The sequence below is a fragment of the Narcine bancroftii genome, chromosome 5 (assembly GCF_036971445.1).
Source record: "Narcine bancroftii isolate sNarBan1 chromosome 5, sNarBan1.hap1, whole genome shotgun sequence".
NCBI lineage: Eukaryota > Metazoa > Chordata > Chondrichthyes > Torpediniformes > Narcinidae > Narcine > Narcine bancroftii.
In genome coordinates, this window is record NC_091473.1 from 23,842,908 (window position 1) to 23,865,982 (window position 23,075).

General features: G+C 44.3%; 1 long non-coding RNA gene across 1 annotated transcript in view; it reads left to right on the forward strand.

Moving 5' to 3' along the window:
* The window catches only part of LOC138763197 (uncharacterized), a 120,159-nt gene extending 99,682 nt beyond the window's left edge, over nt 1–20,477 (forward strand). The window contains exon 5 of the long non-coding RNA XR_011357385.1: nt 20,179–20,477. This is a non-coding gene — a long non-coding RNA (uncharacterized lncRNA). The remainder of the gene's footprint in view (nt 1–20,178) is intronic.
* The last annotated feature ends 2,598 nt before the right edge of the window (nt 20,478–23,075 follow it).

The window sequence follows — 23,075 nt, forward strand, 5'->3', positions numbered from 1 at the left end:
CCCCTCCCGGGCCCTGGCAGCAACCCCTGATCACTGCAAACACTTCAGCCGGGGATTCCCTGTGTCACCAGCACGTAAGCACTGACATTACAGGAGTAACCGGGCCAGCCATTTTGCTGTTCAAACCACCGGTCGACAGGCTAAGTTTAAATGGGTTCCCTAACTACCTCAGAGGTAGGGCAGGGACCCAGTTGACTTTGGATAATGCTGACTGGGTCAGACCCTTTCAAGCTGCCTTGTGAGTGGGGGCTAGCTGTGGTGGTATGTTGTTACACCACTAGGTCTCCAGGGGCCACCACCTGGCAACCTTGTGTATATATAAACCAGTGGCAGCTCATTCTCCTTCATTCTGGCCTAGGCTTGCACAGAGGCAAGGCCTTGCTGCATATATTAGCCTATTAATACTAGTGTTTTACTTGCACTCTGTCTCGTGTGATTGATGCTAGTCGCCATCATTAACCAGGCAATTTGACTGGTTAACCCCATTTTACAAGGCAGTTTGATAGCACCTAAAGGCTCGCCTTGCTGTGGGTGAGGGAGTAGAATGTGTGTGTGTGGGTGGGTGGGTGGGTGGGTGGTGGGTATGTGCGAGTGACAGATTTCTCAATTGCTTGAGCTCAAAGCTTTCCGCAAAGTTACGGTGGAGATTGCAGTATTGGATTCAGGACATTCTTCGCCCAAATGGCAATGCACAGCTCACCTCAAGAGCCATCAAAAAACTCTCATATATCAGCTCAACAGTTAGAGCAGAACCAATGGAAAGGGGCAAATTTATTTTTAGCTTTTTCTTGCAAAGTTGAATGATAAGGGATTCTACACAATTTATTTGGTAGTTTGAAAATTTACTTGTCTAGTTCCACCCGAGTGACTCAGGAAACAGATTAAAGTTTAAGAATATTCACCAGTACCTCAGACTCAATTAATCAGACAGGTCCATTTGATTTTGACAAGGAATACTTAATGATCCTGGTAGTGCACAGAACAATGGTATTCCAATCATTTTGGATTTCATCTCCTTTTTACTTAGTGCTGAAAAATCTGAGTACATACTGATGCTACTGACATTAAAATTTTAAAATACTAATTTCATCTCATGGGATTTCCGGTTGGCCAAGAGAAGTATGTGATGACCAGATACAGTAAGTCTAAATATTAAACAGAGACAGTGTCAGTGTTAGGAAGGGCAGCCCTGGGCTTTATCCCAGGGTGATTGTAGGCTCTCCCCTGGCCTTTTCCCCCAACAAAGCTCTTTCCACAGGGTGTAAATGGCAAAGATTGAGATCCTGTCTATGCTGGAACAGTCTGTCGAAATTAAGAAGGTTGTGTTCATAGGATAAATGTAGAAAGTTGTGTTTATAAGGTGGCTACGAAAATCATTTATAAGAAAACCAGCATAAGTTTTACTCACAGAAGCTTGCAGAAAACAGGTTAAGTTTAAAGCTAACAAACCTCTTAGACAGGAATCAATTCTCACCTCTTTTACAGAACCCCCAGGCTCCAGATATCCTGATGCCTGCCTGATCTCTTTAACACAATATCGCTAATTGACTACCCATAGAATCAACTAGCTGTAATTCATAAATCAGTTTCTCACCCAAAAGCAGTTGTTTGAGTTACTACTTGTAAGACGCGACGTAATTTGTCAAAGGCCCTGGTTGGCATTGTTTCTGCTCAGAAGTTTTGGCCACCATTGTTAAATTCAATAATTTAAGATTAGAATGAAACTAGCCATTAATTGGAAACCAGAAATCGTGCAGGCAGAGAAAGGATATTGGTGTGCACTGAGAGATTTGCAGACTTCTGTTGATTTTTGTATACAAGAAGGACGTCTCTTATTTATGACTTGTCTTCTTTGGCTTGGCTTCGCGGACGAAGATTTATGGAGGGGGTAAAAGTCCACGTCAGCTGCAGGTTCGTTTGTGGCTGACAAGACCGATGCGGGACAGGCAGACACGGTTGCAGCGGCTGCAGGGGAAAATTGGTTGGTTGGGGTTGGGTGTTGGGTTTTTCCTCCTTTGCCTTTTGTCAGTGAGGTGGGCTCTGCGGTCTTCTTCAAAGGAAGTTGCTTCCCGCCAAACTGTGAGGCGCCAAGATGCACGGTTTGAGGCGATATCAGCCCACTGGCGGTGGTCAATGTGGCAGGCACCAAGAGATTTCTTTAGGCAGTCCTTGTACCTTTTCTTTGGTGCACCTCTGTCACGGTGGCCAGTGGAGAGCTCGCCATATAACACGATCTTGGGAAGGCGATGGTCCTCCATTCTGGAGACGTGACCCATCCAGCGCAGCTGGATCTTCAGCAGCGTGGACTCGATGCTGTCGACCTCTGCCATCTCGAGTACTTCGACGTTAGGGATGTAAGCGCTCCAATGGATGTTGAGGATGGAGCGGAGACAACGCTGGTGGAAGCGTTCTAGGAGCCGTAGGTGATGCCAGTAGAGGACCCATGATTCGGAGACGAACAGGAGTGTGGGTATGACAACGGCTCTGTATACGCTAATCTTTGTGAGGTTTTTCAGTTGGTTGTTTTTCCAGACTCTTTTGTGTAGTCTTCCAAAGGCGCTATTTGCCTTGGCGAGTCTGTTGTCTATCTCATTGTCGATCCTTGCATCTGATGAAATGGTGCAGCCGAGATAGGTAAACTGGTTGACCGTTTTGAGTTTTGTGTGCCCGATGGAGATGTGGGGGGGCTGGTAGTCATGGTGGGGAGCTGGCTGATGGAGGACGTCAGTTTTCTTCAGGCTGACTTCCAGGCCAAACATTTTGGCAGTTTCCGCAAAGCAGGATGTCAAGCGCTGAAGAGCTGGCTCTGAATGGGCAACTAAATGGGCATGAAAGACCCCAACAATGAAGACGCTGTTTACATCCGGTACCGCACGGATGGCAGTCTCTTCAATCTGAGGCGCCTGCAAGCTCACACCAAGACACAAGAGAAACTTGTCCGTGAACTACTCTTTGCAGACGATGCCGCTTTAGTTGCCCATTTATGACTTGTACATAAGAATAAATGACTGACAACGAACCATTTCCCTATCTTTAGGAAGAGGATAAGCAAAATGCAAAAAATAAGTTGTAATAATACTTTCAAAGAAATGGTACCCAATTTGTATGTAGGAAAATGCCTTAAATATTATATCTTGTGACTGTGATCTTTGAATGAGACCAAACAGTCTTAGTAAGGTGACCTTGTGTACCCAACACTAACGACTGCTCATTCCCACTAACGTTATTCGAATAAAGTCTGTTTGAGTTGTAATTTTTGTACCTTGACAGGCGCATGGCTATTACAGGTCAACCCCTGTGCGCAGCAGATCCAAGAACAGCTGCCTGCTCGTAAAGCGGGGAGGTAAGGTATTTCCAGTCCTCACTGCTGCTCTACAGACCCATTAGCCAGTGCCATGAGGGGCAGGACCATTGACTTGAGGTCAGGAGCTGCAGTGGTTACCACAAGTGCACTGGCAACCCTTGTATTTTCAATAAAATTTTGTTCAGTGGCCTTCTCGTAAATCCCGTTAATCGGGGCCCATTCCCTGATGACCTGAGTACCCTCCCCTACTTTGGTCCAGTGTGGCCTCCCGTGGAGGTTCCACTCCAGGCGGGCGATATATCGAACCTGTATGGCTGCTTTGCGGATCCCCTCTGATCGCGCCCGCAGGGCATTGTTGACTTCTGGGAGTCAGAGAGGTTCCCAAGGGTGCTGGCCTCCTGATGGGAGAGGGCAGTGTTGGAAACCCTTTCATCCTACAGTCTGAGCAGCCAGGCAGCGAGGTGCTTGCCTAGCCACTGCCAGTGTCAGTCCGGCAGCTGAGTAAGCTCTTTCGGGTAGAAATCCTGGGTCTTGGTCATCACCGAGTGGCTCCCAGCATGCCTCCCAACTACCTCCTCCTCTTCACTTCCTTCTCCTCTGCAGAGGACCTGGGACCGCATGGTGATGGGTCGGGCCTTCAAGGGCTCGGTAGATGGGGAAATGGGATGGTTGTGCTGGGACCCCAGGTCCCTCAACATCCCTTCTCCATCATTGCCATTCAGATGCCCCCATTACCCAGTCAAGCATTGGGCTGCTCCTCCCACCGGACCAAGGATCTAACTTTGATTGGGTCTGGTTGCCAACCAGACCGATGGGTTGCCTATGCCTGATGGAACTGCACCAGTCAGCAAGTGACCTCTGTGTTTCAGATCTCCAGGTCATTTGCTCTGCTTTGGGCAGCAAGAAGTGCCTCCTGCAGGATGCTGCAGCTGCACCCCAGGGGTTCTGTTTCCCTGTCCTTTTGGTCAGAGACAGTCTTCAGCTTTCCCAACAGTTGATGGAAAATCCCTTTATGGCATCTTAGCAGTGATCCCAGCAGCCAATAAGCACCCCTCTTGACTCCCCTTTGCTTTGGGGAACCCTGAATCCTTAAGGAGGGCTACCACGTGAAGCCCCATTCACTCGCCATGGGGGTCCAGCTGCTTAGACCAGTCCATTGGCTTACCAAAGTCTGCTAGCATGCTGGCCAGACTCGCAAATCCCTCCCTGTTGTCAGTCCACCTGGAAATCCTATCCTTGGTGCCTGCACTGCCTTTTTTGCCCCTGTTCCAGAACATTTCACCACACCTGTGTCCAGCCAAGACCCCTGAGACCCTGCTTGCTGTGCCAATTATCTGCTTTTTGTGTGCGCTGCATGAGTTATGTTGGAACCAAGGGGTCAAGTAATCATAGAAAATATGCCTATGTACTATTCATTATGTATTCATTAATCCAGTACTATGTAACAATTTACTATTTACTTCAAGTATACTGTTTAAGGGAAATAGGAATGCATTTAAGTAACAGCCACAGTATATAGCAAAGTTGGCTGAGTATAGTACATGCAGAATTAGCTGTCTCCAAACACAAAAGAGAGAAAATGTATGAACCAATCTAGGAGGAATGCTAAGACATGAGGAGGTGATGAGTAGAACAGAAGACTATGGCCAAACGAGAACAAAGAGTACCATGACTGAGAAGGTCGGAGACAAAGAAAATGTATAAAGCAATTCAGTAGGAAGGTTAAGGCATAAGGAGGTGTTGAGTAGAACAGAAGGCTATGGCCAGATGAGTATAAAGAAATAATTAGAAATATATGGGGTAAGAATTGATTTCTGATCAAGACAACAGGATGTTCTGGCCTTGAGGATTAAGATGGGAGGTCTTCTTCTTTGGCTTGGCTTCGCGGATGAAGATTTATGGAGGGGGTAAATGTCCACGACAGCTGCAGGCTCGTTTGTGGCTGACAAGTCCGATGCAGGACAGGCCGACACGGTTGCAGAGGTTGCAGGGGAAAATTGGTTGGTTGGGGTTGGGTGTTGGGTTTTTCCTCCTTTGCCTTTGGTCAGTGAGGTGGGCTCTGCGGTCTTCTTCAAAGGAGGTTGCTGCCCGCCAAACTGTGAGGCGCCAAGATGCACGGTTTGAGGCGATATCAGCCCACTGGCAGTGGTCAATGTGGCAGGCACCAAGAGATTTCTTTAGGCAGTCCTTGTACCTTTTCTTTGGTGCACCTCTGTCACGGTAGCCAGTGGAGAGCTCGCCATATAACACGATCTTGGGAAGGCGATGGTCCTCCATTCTGGAGACGTGACCCACCCAGCGCAGCTGGATCTTCAGTAGCGTGGACTCGATGCTGTCGACCTCTGCCATCTCGAGTACTTCGACGTTAGGGATGAAAGCGCTCCAATGAATGTTGAGGATGGAGCGGAGACAACGCTGGTGGAAGCGTTCTAGGAGCCGTAGGTGATGCTGGTAGAGGACCCATGATTCGGAGCTGAACAGGAGTGTGGGTATGACAACGGCTCTGTATACATTTATCCTTGTGAGGTTTTTCAGTTGGTTGTTTTTCCAGACACTTTTGTGTAGTCTTCCAAAGGTGCTATTTGCCTTGGCGAGTCTGTTGTCTATCTCGTTGTCGATCCTTGCATCTGATGAAATGGTGCAGCCGGGATAGGTAAATTGGTTGACCGTTTTGAGTTTTGTGTGCCCGATGGAGATGTGGGGGGGCTGGTAGTCATGGTGGGGAGCTGGCTGATGGAGAACCTCAGTTTTCTTCAGGCTGACTTCCAGGCCAAACATTTTGGCAGTTTCCGCAAAACAGGACGTCAAGCGCTGAAGAGCTGGCTCTGAATGGGCAACTAAAGCGGCATCGTCTGCAACGAGTAGTTCACGGACAAGTTTCTCTTGTGTCTTGGTGTGAGCTTGCAGGCGCCTCAGATTGAAGAGACTGCCATCCGTGCGGTACCGGATGTAAACAGCGTCTTCATTGTTGAGGTCTTTCATGGCTTGGTTCAGCATCATGCTGAAGAAGATTGAAAGGAGGGTTGGTGCGAGAACACAGCCTTGCTTCACGCCATTGTTAATGGAGAAGGGTTCAGAGAGCTCATTGCTGTATCTGACCCGACTTTGTTGGTTTTCGTGCAGTTGGATAATCATGATGAGGAACTTTGGGGGGCATCCAATGCGCTCTAGTATTTGCCAAAGCCCTTTCCTGCTCACGGTGTCAAAGGCTTTGGTAAGGTCAACAAAGGTGATGTAGAGTCCTTTGTTTTGTTCTCTGCACTTTTCTTGGAGCTGTCTGAGGGCAAAGACCATGTCAGTAGTTCCTCTGTTTGCGCGAAAGCCGCACTGTGATTCTGGGAGAATATTCTCGGCGACACTAGGTATTATTCTATTTAGGAGAATCCTAGCGAAGATTTTGCCTGCAATGGAGAGCAGCGTGATTCCCCTGTAGTTTGAGCAGTCTGATTTCTCGCCTTTGTTTTTGTACAGGGTGATGATGGTGGCATCACGAAGGTCCTGAGGCAGTTTTCCTTGGTCCCAACAAAGCTTGAAAAACTCATGCAGTTTGACATGCAGAGTTTTGCCGCCAGCCTTCCAGACCTCTGGGGGGATTCCAACCATACCTGCTGCTTTGCCACTTTTCAGTTGTTCGATTGCCTTATATGTCTCATCCTGGGTGAGGACCTCATCCAGCTCTAGCCTTAGGGGCTGTTGAGGGAGCTGGAGCAGGGCGGAATCTTGGACTGAGCGGTTGGCACTGAAAAGAGATTGGAAGTGTTCTGACCATCAGTTGAGGACTAGCCTCGCCAAGCGAACCCAGCTCAGCACAGACATTGGCGACTTCAGGGGTTTCTACGAGGCTCTAAAGGCTGTGTACGGCCCCTCACCCCAAGTCCAAAGCCCGCTGCACAGCTCAGACGGCAAAGTCCTCCTCAGCGACAAGATCTCCATCCTCAAGATGGGAGGTCTACATCTTAGATAACTGCAGAGCAGGAAATTGCTTGAGATAAATCTTATGCAAGGAATCTAGCAAAGAAAGCCAACTTTTGTTCAGTGTAATAATGTTGATCTATATAAACAGAAGAGACTGGAGTCAGTCTTGGGGAATAGCTCACTGAGCAGGTGACCTATGAACTAACGACTGAACCTGAGCTCTGTTAAGCTTTATTCTTGTGCTGTGTAATAAACTGATTGTTGAACCGAATACCTTCTCCTATCACTTCATTCAACGAGCACGCTGGACTCAGACGACACATAGACCAAATTGAGGGTAGGGTAAAGCCAGAGTCCGACAGTTACCATTTCCCACATTTGCCTTCTGAAAGTAAAATAGTTCCCCATCCAAACTGTGTTCAGAGTTCCTTGCCTTTGAAACCTATCAAACCTGTTCCCTCACTCACAATCTGTAAATTTTATTTAATGTTTGTGATGCTTTATAAATTCTTGTTATCATATGTTAACAAAATATTTTGATATGAAATATTTATAGGAAAGAGAATAGTGATTTTTTAAATGACTTTCAAGTCATCATTATTTAGTTATGGTCATTGGAATGAATAATTGTCTCTGATCTTCACAGTTACTGCTTGCTTTGCTGAGTATTTAAGTTGATAAAAAAAGCAGCATTAGTTTATTTTTTCCCCACTTTTAACATAAATGAGATGATGGTTGTGAATTTTTATAAAAGGTCGTTCTTGGGAATTTTTCTAGGATGTAGCTGCTACAGTACTAAATGAGTATTTTTGAATCTCAAAATAATTTCCAGAGCTTGAATATTATAAAGCTCTTAATTATGTAGATTTGAAAGTCCAACATTCCACCAGATAATTTTCTTGCAGCAGAGGTGAAATTGATGTGAAGTCTGCAAAGTGCTGTCAAAAGGTGAATAGTGAATGAGTTGTTTCGCCAACAAAAAGATTAATCATTGATATATTTTCTCAGACAACACAAATTCCATGTTTATTTATGCTTTTGACATGAGCATTCGGTTCTGGATTTAATCTAGTGAATAGACTAGATTATAGGGTTATTCTTTCCAGTTATGAATATCATCCAGGAATTTAATTATCTGCATATCACAAGTCTGAATCTAGTTATCGGTAACATGGATAACAACAGGCTTTAGTTACCTGAATGTGACAATATAATTTGGGTCTGAAAATGTCGACTTCCTACATCAATGCTGTGACGGCAAGAGCAGATTAGGTGCCAGGTATTCTGTAGCAAACGACTAATCTTCTGTTCGCACAAATCCTTTCAAACCCTTGTAAAGCAAAAGCCAGCATCAGAGCTGATGCCTTGATGAAAGGTAAGATAAATGTCAAGTCTTGATGAAGGGGGACGAGGCAAAACATTGACAATTCTTTTGCCTGCACTAATGCTGCTCGACACTCTGAGCTCCTCTGTCAGATTGCTTTTTGATCCAGATTCCAGTATCTAAAGTCCCTGGTGTCTCTAGGCACGGAATGGCTCAATATTGATGATGGACTTTGTAGCTGCGTAAAGTAATGTCAGTTAAAACACAATGCTGGAGAAAGTCAGCAGGTAAAACAGTGTACTTTGGTGAAGGCCTCAAGCCTGAAATGTTGGCTACGTACCTGCTGAGATTCTCCAGCATTGTGTATTTACTTCAATCATGGTGTCTGCAAACTTTTGTGTTTGACTGAAGTAAGGTCAGTTGTCTTGATGCCACAGATGCTGATTTGCTTCCAATTTTGTGTGAGAATTTTGAGCATTTTTAGTGTAACTCACATTGCTCAGTAAATTGCTTTGCATAATGGCTGGAGCTGTGCTATCAGTTAATATGCTTGTAAATCTGACTGCAATGTCCCACCTAAATTTATGGGGAGCATACAGATGGAATGTTTGGAGTTTCCCATAAGAAGGAAGCCTATCATCTATTCCCCACCTCATTCCACATAAACAATATGCATTTTTAAAGGGACCCTTAACAACTTGTTGATTTGTTATTTCAAGTTTGTCATTTGATTGTGCATACAGTATACATATGAAACAGCATATCTCTGGACTAAAGTGCACATATGCAGACAGATAGTACACCCTCCAGATAAACAACATATATACATAGAGATCCAAAATAAATATATCGAAAATAATTTATGGGTTTCTAGGATTGTTCAACAGTCATCACCAGCGAGACAAAACTTTGCCAGCCTGGCAGTCCTGGTTTTTATGCTCCTATATCTCTTTCTTGAAGGCAGTGTTTCAAAGATACTGTGGCTGCATGGCAAGGAACCTCATTGATTCTCTGAGTTCTCTTTAAGCATCACTCTCTGTAGATATTGTCAATAGAGGGAAGGGAAGTCATAGTGATCTTCTCAGCAGTTTTAATCGCACTCCGTACTGACTCCAATCTCATGCTTTGCAGCTACCATACCACATTATGATGCAGGCAGCCAGGCTGCTCTCTATTGCACTCCTGTAGAACATTGTTAGGACAGTGGCCAGTATCCTTGCCCTCCTCAAACTCCTCAAGAAGTGTAGACACTGCTGTGCTCTCCAGATTATTGAGGAGGTATTGTGGGTCCAGGATAGGTCACTTCTTATGTGGATTCCATAGGACTTGATGGTCTCTACTCTCTCCATCCTTTAAATGGACGCCAAGGAAATTTGTGCTCCCCACTCTCTAATTGGATGGAACTCACTCAGATGAATTAAATGCATGAGTAGGCTACTCATGTGCTCAAGCTTGTTCTGTGATTTAATAAGACCTTGGCTGTTGTAACTATGACCTCAAATCTGTATTCCTCTTTATCTAAGGTGGCCATCACCTACAACAGTATGGACCAGACGATTTTCCTCATAATTTTTCACCCATGTTCTCAGTCAAGAAGATTTGGACAGGTCTGGAAGATTTCAAACAATCTCAGGTTTGAAGGCCTGACTTCTGACTGTGCTGTTGAGCTGTGAACAAGAACAGACTAGTCCAGTGGTTGTCAACCTTTTCCTTTCCACTCACGTACCACTTTAAGTATTCCCTTTGCCATAGGTGCTCTATGATTAGTAAGGGATTGTTTAAGGTGGTATGTGGGTGGAAAGAAAAAGCTTGAAAACCACTGTTTTAATCATGCCTAATTGACTCGTATGTGCACAGTGTCATAACTCCAAAAGGAAATCGGACAATGACAATTTTTCTCAAGCAAAACATTTCAGTAACAATTAGGTCTAGAGCAGTGATTCTGAACCTTCCCTTCCCACTCACATACCACCTTAAGCAATCCCTTACTAATCACAGAGCACCGATGGCATTGGGATTGCTTAAGGTGGAATGTGAGTGGAAAGAAAAAGGTTGAGAACCACTAGTCTATTCTACCTGGCAGCAGGCATCAATAAGGGCACTGGGAATGGTGGCATTGAGAATTTGAATGCTGTCACCTAAGCAGGGACAGCTGAATCAAACACAGCAGAGTAATCATTAATTTATCAGTGTTCCACACCAGTGACCTGGTGGAGTGTGGATTGGTGGGATGATGTGATGGCAGGGTCTGAGACTTGACAACAGCAGGCTGAACTTGCATTAAAGATATCTGTGATATCCCTGCATCACTTAAACATTGGGATACTTTTGATGAGCTGCAATAGGGCTCCCCTGGTTCCATTACATTTTGAACCTGCTTCAACCAGGTCTAACAGCATTAAAAAAATGCCATTGTGGATGCCATTCAATATTTACCTGTACAATAGAGAGGTGATATGGGATGTGGTTGCAAAATGAACTGATCCAGTGTGAGATAATCTCATATTTGGCTTGTTCATTTGTGTGATCTAGTGTGTGTTTGCACGGTGTTGTAATCTGGCCAGTATTTGTTTAGTACTGTAAACTATCATGTGTTTATTTTGTATTGTGAACTGGTGTGTGACTATCCAGTGTTGTGATCTTGACCATGTTTGGGTAACACTGTGATTTCGTGTGGATGTCCAGCGTGTTGATCTAGTGCAGCCATTCTCAGTAGGGACCCTCCGACCCTCTGGGGGGCACAGCACAGTTAAGCAAAAGCCTTGTTTTCTTTTCATCTCATGTGACAAATTTGACTTCACTTTAAATAAATCTTTTCATTTAATCCTGAAAAAAGTGCTTGCTGTGCCTGCAACCTGACATCAATCGAGCTCAACTAAATTTATCCATTTTGTCTTATTGCACTGCAGTTTTCTTGTCTCCCCTCTTCACAAATGAAAATTTGGCATTTATCCATAGGGCGCTTTTACACACAACGTCACAGAAAGACACCCAATCATTCTTCATTCTTTCTTGTGCAGATTATTCTCACGCAGATCAGAAAAATAACAGTTACAGATATTTAAGAAAAAATAAACATAAACAACAAAGAGGAAGCTTTGGTTTTCAAAATGTTCATGAAGTTAATTGCTTCAATTTTGCTCACAGAGCAACACTATTTTTTCATTGATTGTTTCACTGATTTTTGTGATCTGTTTTTGGCAAGTGTAGTGAACTGGGAATTCCCTATCGGTGTGATGCTCTAAGGACTGGCTCCTCCCATCTCATATCCTGATATAAACACTGGACCCCTGCCAAAACCCCAGTTCAGTCCACAGACCACGTGTGCCATTCTTATTCAATAAAGTGTGTTGTACTCTCTCTGGTCTTGAGTGCTCTGTCGCACTACTATTTTATTCAATAAAGAATGGAATGGAAGCGCTGTTAAAGCCCATGATGCTCCTCATCGACCCTCTGCCCCCAAAAGAGTTTGTGTACTGGCTGGAGGACTTCCAAATGTACCTGTTGGACACACAAGAGGTTCTACTCAATGGATGAGCTCAAGTCAGCACTCTTCTCTCGCTTCGGCCCTAAAAGATTCCCAATCATCAGGGACTGTATGACTTGCACAGCACCTGTTGAAAAGCTGAAGGCCCACTACATGAGGCCCCAAAATGTCATCCTAGCGATGCATCAACTCTCGCAACGGAAGCAGTGGCCTAGTGAGTCCAATGAGGACTATGTCCTCATCCTACAAGCACTCGCAAGGAATTATGGGTATGAGGATGACACGGCCTGAGAATGGGAGGATGAGTAGAACCGGGATGCTCTGCTCACTGGGGTGTGTTCCAAATACATTTGGCAGCGGTTGCTGGAGAAAGGCAGCACAGCACTGCCTGACAATGGACCACTGGCCTTGTTGCTGGAGATGGCCCAACTAGGGACTGACAATTTTGAAGGTGGCAGCACCCTTCATGAGGACCTGGGTCTCAGAGTGATGCCACACACTGCATTAGCTCTGATGGCGGTGGCCTCGGGCGCTAAGGGATGCCTCTTCTGTGGTGGGCAACAATACCCAAGAACTCAATGTCCAGCTAAAGACTCCATCTGCTCCAGTTGTGGTAAGAAGGAGCACTGGGTGAAAGTCTGCAGGGCGAGGGTGAGCACTGAGAGGTCCAATGCGTTCATGACCCCTGACGGGCTGACTGAAGTGAGCCCGAAACCCAAACCCCCAGCCAGTGTTGTACACCATGAACTTCCTGTGGGAATGCGCAGTGAGAGCAGTGACGCAGGAAAACCCAGCATCCATACTGCCACGTTTCAAAACCGGTGCCATCTTCATCTGACAAGGAGGGAGCACGCCCATCTTGCTGCACCACATGATCAATGCCATCTTGCCGGCATTCAAATTCTGCGCCATCTACAACGATGGAAGGAGGAGGGTGGCCATCTTGCCGCGCCTCATGGCCCCTGCCATATTACCTATATGAGGATCCGAACTGCGGAAGCAACTCCTGCGGGGGGAGCGATGGCATCTCTGGAGTCTTGGCAGCATCATGTTGGACCAGGAAATACCACACCAACTGAACAATTCCACGCCAAAGGTGTGGGTTAACGGGCATAAACTGAAATGCTAATTGACTCTGGCTCAACTGAGAGCTTCATAGACACAGAGACAGTCCAAAATCTCAGTGCATCCCGCTAATTAATGTATATATTTAGCGTCCCATACGCAGTCTGTAAATATTCAAAACATTGTATGGTTCATTTATCTTTCCAGGAGGGGGAATTCGATAAGTTCAAACTGTATGCACTTAAGAATTTATGTGCTCCAGTTTTGCTGGGTCTTGACTTCTTGAGACTCTTTTAAAACGTGACTCTGGAGTATTTTGGTCCTCTTCCTCCCATTACGGTTTGGAACAGAAGGTCCAAAAACTCTGATGCCTATTGTTGTCTCTCCACACTGAATATAGATCTACCCCATCTGTTCCCAAATCTGAGCACTGATTACAGATCAATTGCTACAAAAAGCAGACGCTACAGCGCAGAGGACTGGGTATTCATCAAGGGTGAGACACAGCGACTGCTTGATGAGAACATTATCGAGCACAGTACTCATGGAGATCACAGGTTGTCAAAAAAGGTGAAGAAAATTCCAGGCTAGTAATTGACTATAGCTAAACTATTAATCAGTTCACAATCTTGGAAACATATCTCCTTCCTCACATTTCCTCGCAATCAAATTGCACAGTTCAAGGTCTATTCAACCATCTACCTTAAAACTGCTTACCACCAGTTGCCAATCTGTTCCAAGAACCATCCCTACACCACTTTTGAGGATAACAGGAGATTCATATCAGTTCCGGAGGGTCCCATTTAGTATCATGAATGGGGCCACTCGGGAGGACCATGACACCAATCTCCACAACTTTCTCCTCACAGCTAAAGCCCAGAACCTCACTTACAACACTACTAAGTGCATGTTCATAGCTAGACGCCTAGCCATCTTGGGCTACGAGGTGGAGAATGGCATAATTGGTCCCGTTCCCAACAGGATGTTCCCCCTGTTTGAACTCCTGATCCTGAGGGCCAAGAAGGCTTTGAGGAAGTGCCTGGGCTTCTTCTCATATTAGGCCCAATGGGTCCCTCAATATGCTGACAAGGTCCGACCCCTCCTGAAAAAACACTTCTTTTCCACTGACAGCCAAAGCTCAAACAGCTTTCAACTACATCAGAAGCCACATTGTAAAGACCACCATGTCCGTGGTGGACAAAAATGTACCTTTCCAGGTGGAAAGCAATGCTTCAGACATAGCAATGCCTGTGACCCTTAATCAGGTGGGTACGCTGGTTGCATGTTTTTCCAGGGCCCTACAAGGCCACAAGCTTTGGAATCCATCAGTGGAGAAAGAGCTACAAGGCATTGTAGAGGCCATCAGGCACTGGAGGCACTACATAGTGGGTAGGAAATTCACCCTCATCACGGATTAGTGATCGGTGGCTTTCTTGTTCAACAACACAAAATGAGGCAATATTAAAAATGACAAAATTGCTAGGTGGAGGATTGAAGTCTCCACCTACAACTATGACATAATCAATGAGCCTCCAGATGCCCTGACCAGAGGAAGCTGTGCCTCTGCACACATCTTCCATTTGCAGTCACTGCACGATGTGCTCTGCCATCCAGGCATCACTTGCATGGCTCATTTTGACAAGGCACGCAATTTATCCTACTCGATTGAGGATATCAGGGAAATGACCAGGTCATGCCAGGTCTGCGCGGAGTGCAAGCCGCACTTCTACCGTCCCAGAAAGGCGCACCTGATAAAGGCATCCAGGCCCTTTGAATGGCTCAGTGTCAATTTCGAGGGACCCCTCCCCTCCACGAACGGGAACATGTACTTTCTCACTGTTATTGACAAGTACTCTCATTTCCCATTTTCCATTCCCTGCCTAGACACATGCACGCCATCTGTCACTAGGGCCGTAGACTCTATTTTCACCCTCTTCAGGTATCCCGGCTATATCCATAGCAACCGGGGCTCATCACTTATGAGCGAAGAGCTATGCCATTTTCTGCTGGTAAGAGGCATTGCATCCAGCAGGCCAACTAGCTATAACCCCTAGGGAAACAGACACATTGAGAAAGAGAACGTTACAGTTTGGAAGCCCGTAAAATTAGCCCTTCAGTCCAAAGGGCTTTCAGTCTCACGCTGGCAGGCTGTCCTACCAATGGCACTACACTCCATTAGGGCTGATACTTTGCATTTCGACCACTGTGACTCCTCATGAGCTGATGTTTTCTTTCATGAGAAAGTCAATATCAGGGACAACCCTTCCAACTTGGCTTACAGCACTATGTCCAGTGCTGCTCAGGAAGCATGTGAGGAGGAGCAAATCCGACCCCCTGGTCGAGAAGATGCACCTACTCCATGCCAACTCCACTTATGCCTCCGTGGAATACCCAATTGGGAGGGAGGACACTGTCTCAGTCAGGGACCTGGCACCCACTGGAACTGAGAGTCCACCACCTCAAGGGGGCTAGGATTCTGACCTACTCAGGGTTTTCGGAGAAATGCCAAGGGGCTCAGGTGAGCTGCTGCAGGAAGTGGCTCCAGCCACCCCTCAACCAGAGCCAGTTCACCCACCCCTCAACCAGAGCCAGTTCACCCACCCCCGAGGTCCTGGAACCACAGGAGGGTCAGGAAGCCCAGGGCCAGCTGACCCTGCGGCGCTCTGCCTGCATTTCCAGACCTCTTGACAGGTTGAACTTGTAAATATTTGACTATGTGATATTCTCTGTTTTCACCATAGGTTTCATTCAAAAGGAAGGGGTGAATGTAGTGAAATGGGAATACACTACTGGTGCAATAGTCTAAGGACTGGCTCCTCCCCTGATTCCGCCCCCCACATATCCCAATATAAACCTTGGACCCAAGCTCAGTCCACAGACCTTGTGTGCCATTCTTATTTAATAAAGCGTGTTGTACTCTCTCTGCTCTTGAGTGCTCTCAGTCGCACGACAGCAAGAGCAGTCAAAAATGATGGAAAGAGGCAGAACTGGTTCCAGATCTGGAGGTGTGATACATTTAAGTGGAGGAAGATGGGAATAAAAACCAACAAATTTAGTTCAGGACAAACATGAAAATGCTTAAGAAGACAATGAGCTGAGAAGGATTTGACCCAGGTGGATTAGAACCAAGTCTTTGGAGGTAAAACAGTAAACAAGAGCTGGAAGGCCTTCTGGGTAGAGAGAGAGAGTTCAAATACAGCTTCATTCACACCAGGGGAAAGGAATGATCAAACCTCAACAAATTAGACTTCACATTTCTATTCATCTGTGCAAAACACACAGTGGTCTTGTCAGATGATCTACATTTATGTGAGCAGAGAATATACCTGTACATCTCCTTGACCAATCAGATTGAACTGCATGAATGGAATTATTGAATTTAATCCAGGAAATGTGAACTCGAATATTAAATTTAAAATCAAATCTGAGATAGAGAAAACAAATTTAAAAATAAGGATGAAATTTGGAGAGTGAGGCAAGACTCAGAAAGAAATTGTAAAAGATGTTGCATTCAAATTTGTTTTAAATTCTTGCTCAGAACTCAAAACTGAAGAAATTAGATTCTACACTCAGATGTTCTGTTCCCATGCCTGTAATGTTGGCAGGATTTTCCATTCCATTAAGAGTGTTCTTCCAATTATCTTTTTGAAGAGCCATTTAATAATTTTTTAAAGGTGTAATTGTGCATCTGTTTTGAAGTGTTATGTGAATGTAATAATGGTACAAAGTTCAGAAGATGGCATGAAGCCAACAGTAGTCTCCCTTTTTAGATATGATGTCTGTGGACAGAAAGGAAGGAAGCATGTGAGTGAAGAAGAGGAAAATATGCTGAAAGATACATTTTAACAAAAGCCTTTGGTTTGCTACCTTTTTTGAAATAATCTCCAGAAAATAGAAAGAATTAATGCTTATGACATATATTGTAAATATTTGAATGTACTTCAAAGTTTCAGATTAATTCATAAAAATTTGTTATATTTTCATTTGTTAGAAAATGGATGTAGAACAGTAAGCTAAAGGCCAAATGAATGTGAAATAAACATAAAGGGGGGGAGGAGGCATCAAGGAGGAGATCTAAAACATACTGACAAAGAGAAAATTCAGGGCACTAAGATGTGACCTTGGCTGGTATTCATTGACCATAACTCAATCATGTCTCAAAGGAATTGCTGCTCCACTGACTGTAATAAGGATGATCCACAGACAATTCATCATTGAGAATATGGATACGTGTCCTGTTTCCAAAGATGGATGAGCTAGGTGTGATTTAAAAAGTAAAATTATAGTTAAGGTAATAAATTTTACCATGTGGAATGAATAAGAAAAAAAAAACCTCGACAAGATCATATATTTTACAACTTTTACCACATACTGGCTATCCAAGAGCAATTTATGGGCAATTTAGGATTTTTGCAATTTTGTTTATCAAGGGTAGTTACACAAATTTCTATGACCACCTTCAGTGCAGTGAAAACAGGAACGCTGTCACAGAAATTGTAGCTGAAATACAAAAGGAGATATTGCAGCTCATAAATAAAAGCCTTTTGAAAGAGGTAGGTTTCAAGCAGTGCCCCACAAGGGAATAGAAAAGTGGACTTCGGAAGAGAATTGCGGACTTGAAAACACAGTTCAGAGTATTAAAGGATTGGAAGAGAGTGCACACCCTGCCCCGATCCCTTATGTAGAATTACTTAGAATTTGCAGCAAAAGACAGACCGTTCAGTTCAATAATCTACACTTGGAGTTTTCTCCAATGCTGTTGCTATTCTTCTTTATCTCAGCCTATCAGAAAAAGTTATTATAAATGTAGTTGCATTAGAGCATCAAGCAGGAGAGGCAATGAAAGAGAGAAATGAAAGCAAATGCATATGTTGCTTTATTATAAAATTAGGATATTCTTTTGAGGCATTCAGTGGGGATCATCTTAACTTGCTTCCATTCCACTTCCATGGGTTCTGAGGTAACATGAGGCCACTGTGACACACAGCCAGAGTGGGGTTCAGAAAGGCTTAATAGGGCAGCAGGATGATAGCTTAGGACGTGATGCACTCCTTTACCAGTGTGTTCTTAACAAAGAGACTCATGCCTCACTATGCCATCATGGACATACCCGTCTCCATATTCAGCATTTATGGGCCAGGTCTTCCCTCATGTCAACAGGGATGTTACCCATTTTCAAGGAAGATTTGAGAATATCTTTGAATCATTACCTCTATCCTTCTGAGAATCTCACAAGATGATGGAATTTGGAGAAATGCATGCTTCAGGAGTAATAGTATCTTCCCATCAGTGATCTTTGAGTGGAATTAGGACCTCAATGATGGACATGTTGGCCAAGGAGATAATGCTGACATTGTTTCACATCCTGCCACGGGATCAGTGGATTTTGGGTTTTTGCAGAGATGGTGTTGATGGTGCCTCTCTAGTGATTTAAGGCACCTGTTACACATATTCCATGGTTCAGAGTTATACCCAGTGAGGGGTTGCAGGGAATACTACGTGGCAGATCATAGCATCATTTGAGGCTCAGAATGAGATTTTGGACTCAGTACATTCCAGATTGCCAAAGGCTCTGCTGACACAATCTTTCCCTCAATGCCTATGTCTGTTGTGAGGTGGCTCCTGAGATACAGAAAGTACCCAACATTTTCCAGAGTCTCACCATGGGCCTGAATCTCTAGAGGAGCGTGTTCAGAGCTGGATCAGGTTTGTACAGGATCTTTATCTTAGAATATAGAACATTATAGCATGGTGCAGGCCCTTTGGCCCTCAATGTTATGTTGACCTACAAATTTATACCAAAGAAATAAATATTAAACCCTTCCTACCTTGTAACCCTTTATTTTCCTTTCATCCATGTACCTGTCTAAGAGTCTCTTAAATGCCCCTAATGTTTCAACCTCCACCACCATCCCTGGCAAGGCTTTCCGAGCACCCACAACTCTCTTTGTAAAAAACTTACCCTTGATGGTTCCCCAAAACTTTCTTCACTTTGTAGAGATATCCCCGGAATTTGTTATCTCTGCCCTGGGGAAAAGGCACTGGCTGTCTACCTTATCTATGCCTTTTAGAATCTTGTAGACCTCTATTAAGTCTCCTCTCATTCTTCTTTGCTCCAAACAGAAAAGTCCCAGCTCTGCTAACCTTGCCTCAGAAGACTTATTTTCTTATCCAGGAAAATCCTGGGAAATCTTCTCTGCATCCTCTCCCAGCTATCTCCTCAAAAGGATTCAATTTAACAAAAAGCAAGTCAATGATCCATAGCTTCCACTTCCTATAATGAGATGACCAGAAATGAATATAATGCTCTAAATGTGGCCTCACCAGAAATTTGTAGAGTTGTAACATGACCCCTGAATTCTGGACTAATAAAGCACAGGACTCCACAGCCCTTCTTAACCTTGAAAGATGAATGGATTTGGACCTAAAGGTGTCTCTCTTCCTTTACACTGCTATGTATCCAACCATTAACCTTCTGGTTTGATCTTGCAAAATACATCGCCTCACACTTATCCAATTGAACTCCTTCTGCCACTTTTCCACCCAACTCTGCATTCTGTCCATATCCTTTGTAACCTACAATAGCCGTCAGCACTATCCACAACTTCTCCAACCTTTGTATTACCCGTCTTGTGAATGTTAATTGCAAGGCCCATTCTCTAACACTTGGGTGAATAAGTCAACAGTGAATTGGAACTCGGCCTCCAAATATGCATCTATCCAAGGATCAACAGTGCAGAGAACATTCATTCGAGAGATTGAACAACTTTTAATTTCCTCTGGAGTTAATTCCATCCCACTGGGAAGCACGTTGGAGTCGAGGTTTATTATTGCCATGTAGAAGATGGAGAAAAATTGTGCAGTGATGACACAGGTTTGCTTGACACCAGTCTTTACTAAAATTGTTCTGCTGTGGATCATTTTGTTATGATCACAGATTGCCTGCCTGCATATGGCAGACATAAGATGCAGGCAGCAAAATTGGAGAAGGGTTGTCTTTAATTCTTTTAGAGCAACAGAATTAAAGGCATTTGAGAGATCACAGAAAGATATCTGACGCTGCTCTCTGCTTATGTTTTGCAGTTGAGACTCAGTGAAGATTATGTCTCCAAATGGATGAACCTACACTGTGAGTTGGGAGATGAACAGCAGCTGCCATTTTGAGGAGAGTCCCAGTAATGAGTTTCCATGTGGCAGACATTAGAGAGATTCTCTGTATTTTATCACCTTTCTTGTAGAGGGTCATGATTAAATCACATTAGAGTCCCTTTTAGCATCAAGGAGCTGAAAATTATTACCCCCAAGGAACAATGTTTCTGTGAAGCTGTAAGCAATCTAAAGAATGAAAGGCATATTTTAAATTTCTAATATAAAAACTGTACAAAGGATAAACTTTGGCTCATTATGACTTCCCTATCTATATTGTGTTTATTTTTGATCTTGCAATTCCACTACTTTCTGGGAGCTATCTCCGCAAAAGGACTCAATTTAACAAAAAGCAAATCAATGATCCAATAATTTGAAACTTAACTTGTCTATCTTCTGACATTCTTCTTTGTCACCTTTCAAATATTTGATAATCAATCTCACTCTTTGGGAATAAAATAATCATGCAATTTTTTCAATTCTCACTAACAGAAGGAAGAATCCTATCAAACCTCACACAAAAGAGAAAATAAAATTGCTCTCCTAAAACCACTTCCCATTTTATCAAAAATCCTTCAGCACAGGCAATGAGAGTAAACCTTCTTTGTTGTAAAAAATATAGCAATGCTGGAAGAACTCAACAGGTCTTGCAGCTTTCACAGAAGGTAAAAATATATTACCAACATTTTGGGTTTGGGGCGTTACATTGAGGAAGAGCTCAGGCTGGAAACATCTGTAATATATCTTAATCACCTACAGAATTCCTCCAGTATTTCTGTGTTCTTACTACAATCACAGTATCTGCAGACTTTCGTGTTGTACAAGCTTCTTTGTTGTGCAGTTTGTCAGGAACTAATTTATTTATTATAGTCTAAGTAAAGCAAATCTCCAATGAATTCCTTTTTAGTGCATTTCCAGAAATGATGTAAATAGTATTTACTTTGATTTTTAGGAAGTTTTTGTTTGAAGTCAAGCATGCATGTGTACATGCACGTGTGCAAGCACACACATATTTACAGATAGACACACGCATTCATAATTACAGGGGCATATCTTTGGCTTGGCTTCGCGGATGAAGATTTATGGAGGGGTAAATGTCCACGTCAGTTGCAGGCTCGTTTGTGGCTGACAAGTCCGATGCGGGACAGGCAGACACGGTTGCAGGGTTGCAGGGGAAAATTGGTGGGTTGGGGTTGGGTGTTGGGTTTTTGCTCCTTTGTCTTTTGTCAGTGAGGTGGGCTCTGCGGTCTTCTTCAAAGGAGGTTGTAGCCCACCGAACTGTGAGGCACCAAGATGCACAGTTGGAGGCGATATCAGCCCACTGGCAGTGGTCAATGTGGCAGGGACCAAGAGATTTCTTTAAGCAGTCCTTGTACCTTTTCTTTGGTGCACCTCTGTCTCAGTGGCCAGTGGAGAGCTCGCCATATAACACGATCTTGGGAAGGCGATGGTCCTCCATTCTGGAGACGTGACCTACCCAGCGCAGTTGGATCTTCAGCAGTGTGGATTCGATGCTGTCGGCCTCTGCCATCTCGAGCACTTCGATGTTAGGGATGAAGTCGCTCCAATGAATGTTGAGGATGGAGCGGAGACAACGCTGGTGGAAGCGTTCTAGGAGCCGTAGGTGATGCCGGTAGAGGACCAATGATTCGGAGCCGAACAGGGGCATATATATTTACAGATACACACACATATGCATACTTACAAGTATACATACATAAACATGCACACATACACACATATAAAGACAGTAACACACAGAAAAACATGCACACTTTAATGAATTAATTTATATCTTTGCCTTTACAGTGATAAATTATAATCTCTACTGTAAAGATTGGCCTCATGGGCCCTGTGCCAGATCAAATCAAGTGCAGAATTTGAGACTCTATAATGGGAAGTAGCATGGCTGGCTTGAGACAGGATTTTACATTCATGCACAAATTAGGTATTTATTGTTCATCTCTACATTCCTCTGAAGTTAAAGGTTGATTGAATGTCAAGCACATTGTGTGGTGAACTGCTGAACTGTATTGTATTCCTGATTACTTGGCTCTGCCCCGTCCTGTGACTGCATCTGTGGCCCCTCCCTCTTTTGACCTTGTATAAAGCATCTAACACGCTGAGCCTTCCCCAGAAAGCCTGGGTTATGGCACAGGATAAGGCTCTTGTTCATTGTGAATAAAAGCCTGTGGATCAGTGAATCAGCCTCAGCCTCTCGAGTTATTTACTTTGTGTCAATTTTATTCACAATTTTTTGTTTTTATTGCTAATAATGGACCAACTCCTGAAACCCAACATGCTGGAGATCAACACACAGCACCTGATGCCTCAGACAGATTCAAACTCTGGCTATTCTGTTTCGAGGTCTTCCTTTAAAACTCAGCTGGCATCGTGATCACCAACGCAAACAGATACTCCTGGGTCGGACACTGAATATTCCCAATGACTAGGGACGCCAGCATGTACGTGGAAGCAATGGATATAATCAAGGGGTGATACAGGTAGAAAGTTAACAAAGCATACACCAGTCATATGCTGGCCACCTGCAGACAGTGACGAGGCAAATCAGGCGATAAGTTCTTCTGGGCCCTGCGAGCACTCGCACGGGTGTGCAACTTTCAGGCAGTATCGCTGCCCAAAATAAGGAGGACATGATCCGGGATGCCTATGTTGTGGGCATCAGGTCTGACTACATGCGCCAGAGGTTCCTCGAGCAGAGTAAGTTAGACTTAAAAGGGATGATCGATCTTGCAAAGTTACTGGAGATCATCCTCTGCAATGTGGAAGCATACTCTTCCAACGGGCCCACACGTGGGTCACCATCCTGGGAT